The following is a 6,018-nucleotide window of genomic DNA, read 5'->3' as shown; positions in this document are numbered from 1 at the left end:
CAATTCTTCGGTGCTCAGCTTTCTTCACAGTCCAACTCTCACATCTATACATGACCACAGGAAAAACCATAGCCTTGACTAGACGAACCTTTGTTGGCAAAGTATTATCTCTGCTTTTCAATATGCTATCTAGGTTGGTCATAACTTTCCTTCCAAGGAGTAACCGTCTTTTAATTTCATGGCTGCAGTCACCATTTGCAGTGATTTTGGAGCCCCCAAAAATAAAGTCTGACACTGTTTCCACTGTTTCCCCATCTATTTCCCATAAAGTGATGGGACCGGATGCCATGATCTTTGTTTTCTGAATGTTGAGCTTTAAGCCCACTTTTTCACTCTCCACTTTCACTTTCATCAAGAGGCTTTTTAGTTCCTCTTCACTTTCTGCCATAAGGGTGGTCATCTGCATATCTGAGGTTATTGATATTTCTCCCGGCAATCTTGATTCCAGCTTGTGTTTCTTCCAGTCCAGCGTTTCTCATGATGTACTCTGCATAGAAGTTAAATAAACAGGGTGACAATATACGGCCTTGACGTACTCCTTTTCCTATTTGGAACCAGTCTGTTGTTCCATGTCCAATTCTAACCGTTGCTTCCTGACCTGCATACAAATTGGTTAGATATATGCAAATCAATGTGATATACCACAATAACAAAAGGAACAACAACAATAAAAACCCATATGATCCTATCAATAGACATGGGGAAAGCATTTGACAAAATTCAACATCCATTTATAAGACGAGCTTTCAAAGTGGGTTTCAGTTCAGTCCAGTTTAGTTACTCAGTTGTGTCTGACTCTGTGTGACCAAATGGACTGCAGCACACCAGGCTTCCCTGTCCATCACCAGCTCCTGAAGCTTGCTCTAACTCATGTCCATCAAGTCGGTGATGCCAACCAACTATCTCAACCTCTGTCATCCCCTTCTCCTCCTGCCTTCAATCTTTCCCAGCATCAGGGTCTTTTCCAATGAGTCAGTTCTTCATATCAGGTGGCCAAAGTATTGGAGCTTCAGCTTCAGCATCCAGTGAATATTCAGCTTCCAATGAATATTCAGGACTGACTTCCTTTAAGATGGACTGGTTGGATTTCCTTGCAGTCCAAGGGACACTCAAGAGTCTTCTCCAACATCACAGTTCAAAAGCATCAATTCTTTGGTGCTCAGCTTTCTTCATGGTCCAACTCTCACATCCATACATGACTACTGGAAAAACCATATCTTTGACTAGACAGACCACTGTTGGCAAAATAATGTCTCTGATTTTTAATATGCTGTCTAGTTTGGTCATAGCTTTTCTTCAAAGGAGCAAGTATCTTTTAATTTCATGGCTGCAATGACCATCTACAGTGATTTTGTAGCCCAAGAAAATAAAGTCTGTCACTATTTCCATTGTTTCCCCATCTATCTGGAATGAAATGATGGAACAGGGTGCCATGATCTTTGGTTTTTGAATGTTGAGTTTTAAGCTAGCTTTTTCACTCGCACTTTCATCAAGAGGCTCTTTAGTTATTCTTTGCTTTTTGCCATAAGGTTGGCATATCTGAAGTTATGGATATTTCTCCTGGCAATCTTGAATCCATCTTGTGCTTCATCCAGCCCAGCATTTAACTTATAAGTTAAATAAGCGGGGTGTCAATTTACAGCCTTGATGTACTCCTTTCCCAATTTGGAACCAGTCTGTTGTTTCATGTCTGGTTCTACCTGTTGCTTCTTGATCTGCTTACAGGTTTCTCAGGAGACAGCTCAGGTGGTCTGGTAGTCCATCTCTTGAAGAATTTTCCACAGTTTGTTGTGATCCACACAGTCAAAGGCTTTAGCACAGTCAATGAAGCAGAAGTAGATGTTTTCCTGCAATACTCTTTCTTTGTCTGTATTCCAATGGATGTTGGCAATTTGATCTCTGGTTCCTCTGCCTTTTCTAAATCCAGCTTGAACATCTGGAAGTTCTCTGTTCACATACTGTTGAAGCATAGCTTGGAAAAAAAGGTAATTACTACTGGATCATCATTAAAGTAACATACATATTATAGAAGTGGAATAAAACTGGACTTTCAAACTCCTATATATAAAGAGTCTAAGCATGTACTGCAAACAAATGAGGCAAAACAAGAGAGTCTTATGGGAAGCCAGAGCTCGCATGCATGTTTAGCATTTGTTGTCATGAGAGTATGTGAACCCAGGGATGCCAGATTGTCCTATTTTTTTAGGAAAGACAAAAGTTCAAAAAAATTTATAAAACTTAATTTTTTTAATTGTATCAGCTAATTCAAAATTAAAAAAAAAAAAACATTATGAGAGCCAAATAAAACATATCTGCAGCCCACATTTAGATGGTGAGCTGCCAGTCTCTAAGTAGACAGGCAGTTTCTAAGTAGAGCACATCTGGGAGAAGAACGTATAAGGGATGAAGCAGATCAGAAACAAGAGTTTTTAAAAGAAAAACTGTTACTTCCATCTGACACAAAGTATATACAACTCAAAAAGTTCACAATTCAAAATTTAAAAGCACCAATTAATAGAAAATTAGGACTGCTTTAATTGGATAAATTGGGCTTCCCAGGTGGCTCAGTGGTAAAGAATCTGCCTGCCAGGTAGGAGACGTGCTTTCTATCCCTGGGAAGATCCTCTGGAAAAGACAGTGGCAACCCACTCCAATCTTCTTGCCTGAAAAGTCCCATAGACAGAGGAGTCTGGTGGGCTACAGTCCTTGGGGTCCCAAAAGAGTCAGACATGAATAGTGAGTAAACAGCAACAAACTGAATAAATTAATGCACTAATAGTAAAGTTGTACAAGGCATTGTGCTAAAGCATTGTAAAGGAAATAATGATGAGCAGGACATCATTCTTGTCCTTTAGAAGTTTACTCTTTAGTGTAGAGAATAGGAAGTTAACAGAATAGTGGGAATACAGGAAGAATATGAGGTCATTAGAGGGTAAGTACAAAGTTTCTTTCAAAGAACTGAGAACTTATATTTGGATTGCAAGCTCAAAAACATTTCCAGAAGACTGAGTGAACCAAAAAGCAGTGGAGACCAGGTTATTCAGTCAATCAACAGATGACAAATACCTACTGATGCCTCCCAGACATAATCTGGATGTACAGGTTACAACAATGAATAAGACTAGAGATTCTGAACTCAAGGAACTTACAGTTTAGAGTCAGGTAACAAATAATACAGCTGATCATTGAACAACATGGACTTCAACAGCATGGGACACTTACATGTGGGTTTTTCTGATATTTTTATTGTACAGATCTTTAAGTTAACTAAGTACAGGAAAATGTTTGCATTTGATAAAAGATCACAGTATTTAGAATCAAAAGAACTAGAGTTTGAATTCTGATCCCATTCAAATTGTTTCAGCTTCCTGTCCTTGGGTAAGTCATTTATCACTTTCTTTCTTTTTGAGGCAGAGAACATAGTTACATGGATTTTTAACCATGCTGGATGGGAGGAGTTAGTGTCCCAACTCCCACATTGTTCAAGAGTCAACTGTATATGAGAAAGCAAACCTAGAAAAGATTACTTGAAGTACTGAGAAGTGTTGAGAAGAAAATCACCAAGGATCAAGATAGACATGCCTCCTCCATTTACAGAGGTGGTATTATTCTCGCTGTACATTCAAATGGAAACTCAGGGGCCCTGAACTGCCAAACCTAAGTCTGAAAACAGAATGTGCTTATTTCCTTAAAATACCATATTTGTCACCTCTAAAGAAATACACCTCTTCAAGCTGTCTGTTGCTGTCTTCCATCACACATACACTAATGAGATAAAGAGTAACTGAAGCTTAGTAGGGTAGACAGGGAAAGTGTCTCTGGAGAGGTTACATGTAAGTTGGGAAGCAGGATGTGAGTGGTTCTGAGGCATGTCCCATGCAGAAGGAACAGTAGGAAGGAGACCCAAGAAAGGATTGAGCTTGATATTCTTCAAGAACCGAAAGGAGACCAGCGTGACAGGAATAGTGAACAAGATGTAGTATAGAAAGGTTGGGGTCAGTGAGGTTGGCAGTGGCGAGTACTGTGGCCATGGTATGAGATTGATGTTTTTTCTGGATGCAGAGTGATGTCACCGGAGGATTTTAAACGGGAAAGTAATATGATCAATTTAGGCCTAATAAAGCTCAACCTAGTCTGTCTTTGAAAGAGGTGGTGGTAAGGGTGCAATAAGGGAGTAGGGAGCAAGTGTGGAGGTGGGGGTATCACTTGGAAGGCTCTATCAGCATTTAATACCCTGGACTGTATTTTAGTAAACATGCCATTCCTCTTACCAATATGCCACACCTCTTATCTGTTATCTAACAGAAGTTATAGCCAACACCATATCTATCATATGATTAATTCAGTTGAGTGAAACCTTTGATGAACATTCCCATGATGATATTGGCAAAATTACATTTTCTTATTGATTAGCATGTGATGACGCAACAATGAAGGGGTTTTGATACACCATGCGACTTAGCATACCAAGAGATAAGGAATTTATCTAGCTGGGGGTTAACTTGAAGTTAATTTAACTTGAATAATGTAGAAAACACCTATTTTGGGGAATGGTGTGGAGAAAGAACAAGATTTACATTGTATTATATGCCACCTCAACTACTATAAACATTAAATAATATTGCCTAAAATGGGCTTCCCTGGTGGTTCAGCAGTAAAGAATTCACCTGCAATGCAGGAAATGCAGGAGATGCAGTTTTGATCCCTGGATTGGGAAGATCCCCTGGAGGAGGAAATGGCCACCCACTCCAGTATTCTTGCCTGGAAAATCCCATGGACAGAGGAGCCTGGTGGGCTATGGTCCATGCGATTGCAAAGTGTTGGACATGACTGAGAGACTGAGCATGCATGCACTCATTGCCTAAAATGCACAGCAATTCACATTACACTATCACATTTCCACTATGTTCTTTTTGTAATGGTGATTATATTTGCCTCCAAGGAAATAAACATTTAACTCTTAAACTTAAAATTAGAAAACGTTAATATAGTAAATGTTTCTTCCCCAATGGATAATAATCATTCAACAGAATAATTTAACTTCAGATGTGGACCCTTAAGTAATTACAAAGATACTTATGAGATTAAAAAATTCATAAGATATACAATAAAGCCAATAAATCTGAAAAATCAAGAAAGAATAAGAGATTTTTCTAGAGTTATATTCTATATCTATCTAGAGACAAGGAGAGAGACATAGAGAGAAACAGAGGTGGAGAGAGACAGGGAGAGACAGAATAGATCCAAGATGAAATGAATATTGAATTAGATGAATTATTAAGGACATTAATGTGGTTTTCAAGATTCTCCTATAGTGATCAAAAAACACTTTTACTGTTTAATTTTAGCAAATTTCTAAGGAATAGATGACCTCTACCATATACAACTGTTCCTGAAGAAAAATTTTATCACTTATATAAAGACTGGAAAGAATAGGTTCTGTTGCAAGTGATGGAAAATCCAAAGAATCAGATTGTAGTTTTTGTTTTGGGTTTTTTCTTTTCCATCTTGTAAAATTGAGTTTTGCCTCTCGACCTGGGTTAATTGTGAACTGACAATCAGAAATTCAGGTTTATTGTTCTTTCACTGCATGGTTCAACATGCATACTCTAGCACTAGCCATCATTTCTGCATTCCATCCAAAAAAGAGATGATAAGAGGTTGTATTTCCCTTTAAATACAATAACCCTGTGTACGAGACAGCAAAAGAGACACTGATGTATAGCTCAGTCTTATGGACTCTGTGGGAGAGGGAGAGGGTGGGGAGATTTGGGAGAATGGCATTGAAACATGTATAATATCATGTATGAAACGAGTCGCCAGTCCAGGTTCGATGCATGATGCTGGATGCTTGGGGCTGGTGCACTGGGACGACCCAGAGGGAGGGTATGGGGAGGGAGGAGGGAGGAGGGTTCAGGATGGGGAACACAGGTATACCTGTGGCGGATTCATTTCGATATTTGGCAAAACTAATACAATATTGTAAAGTTTAAAAATAAAATAAAATTTTTTTAAAAA

Source organism: Bison bison, unplaced genomic scaffold (genome assembly GCF_000754665.1).
Source record: "Bison bison bison isolate TAMUID 2011002044 unplaced genomic scaffold, Bison_UMD1.0 scf7180017864139, whole genome shotgun sequence".
NCBI classification, from domain to species: Eukaryota; Metazoa; Chordata; class Mammalia; order Artiodactyla; family Bovidae; genus Bison; species Bison bison.
The sequence above is the reverse complement of the archived record's forward strand: the minus strand, read 5'-3'. Positions refer to the sequence as shown.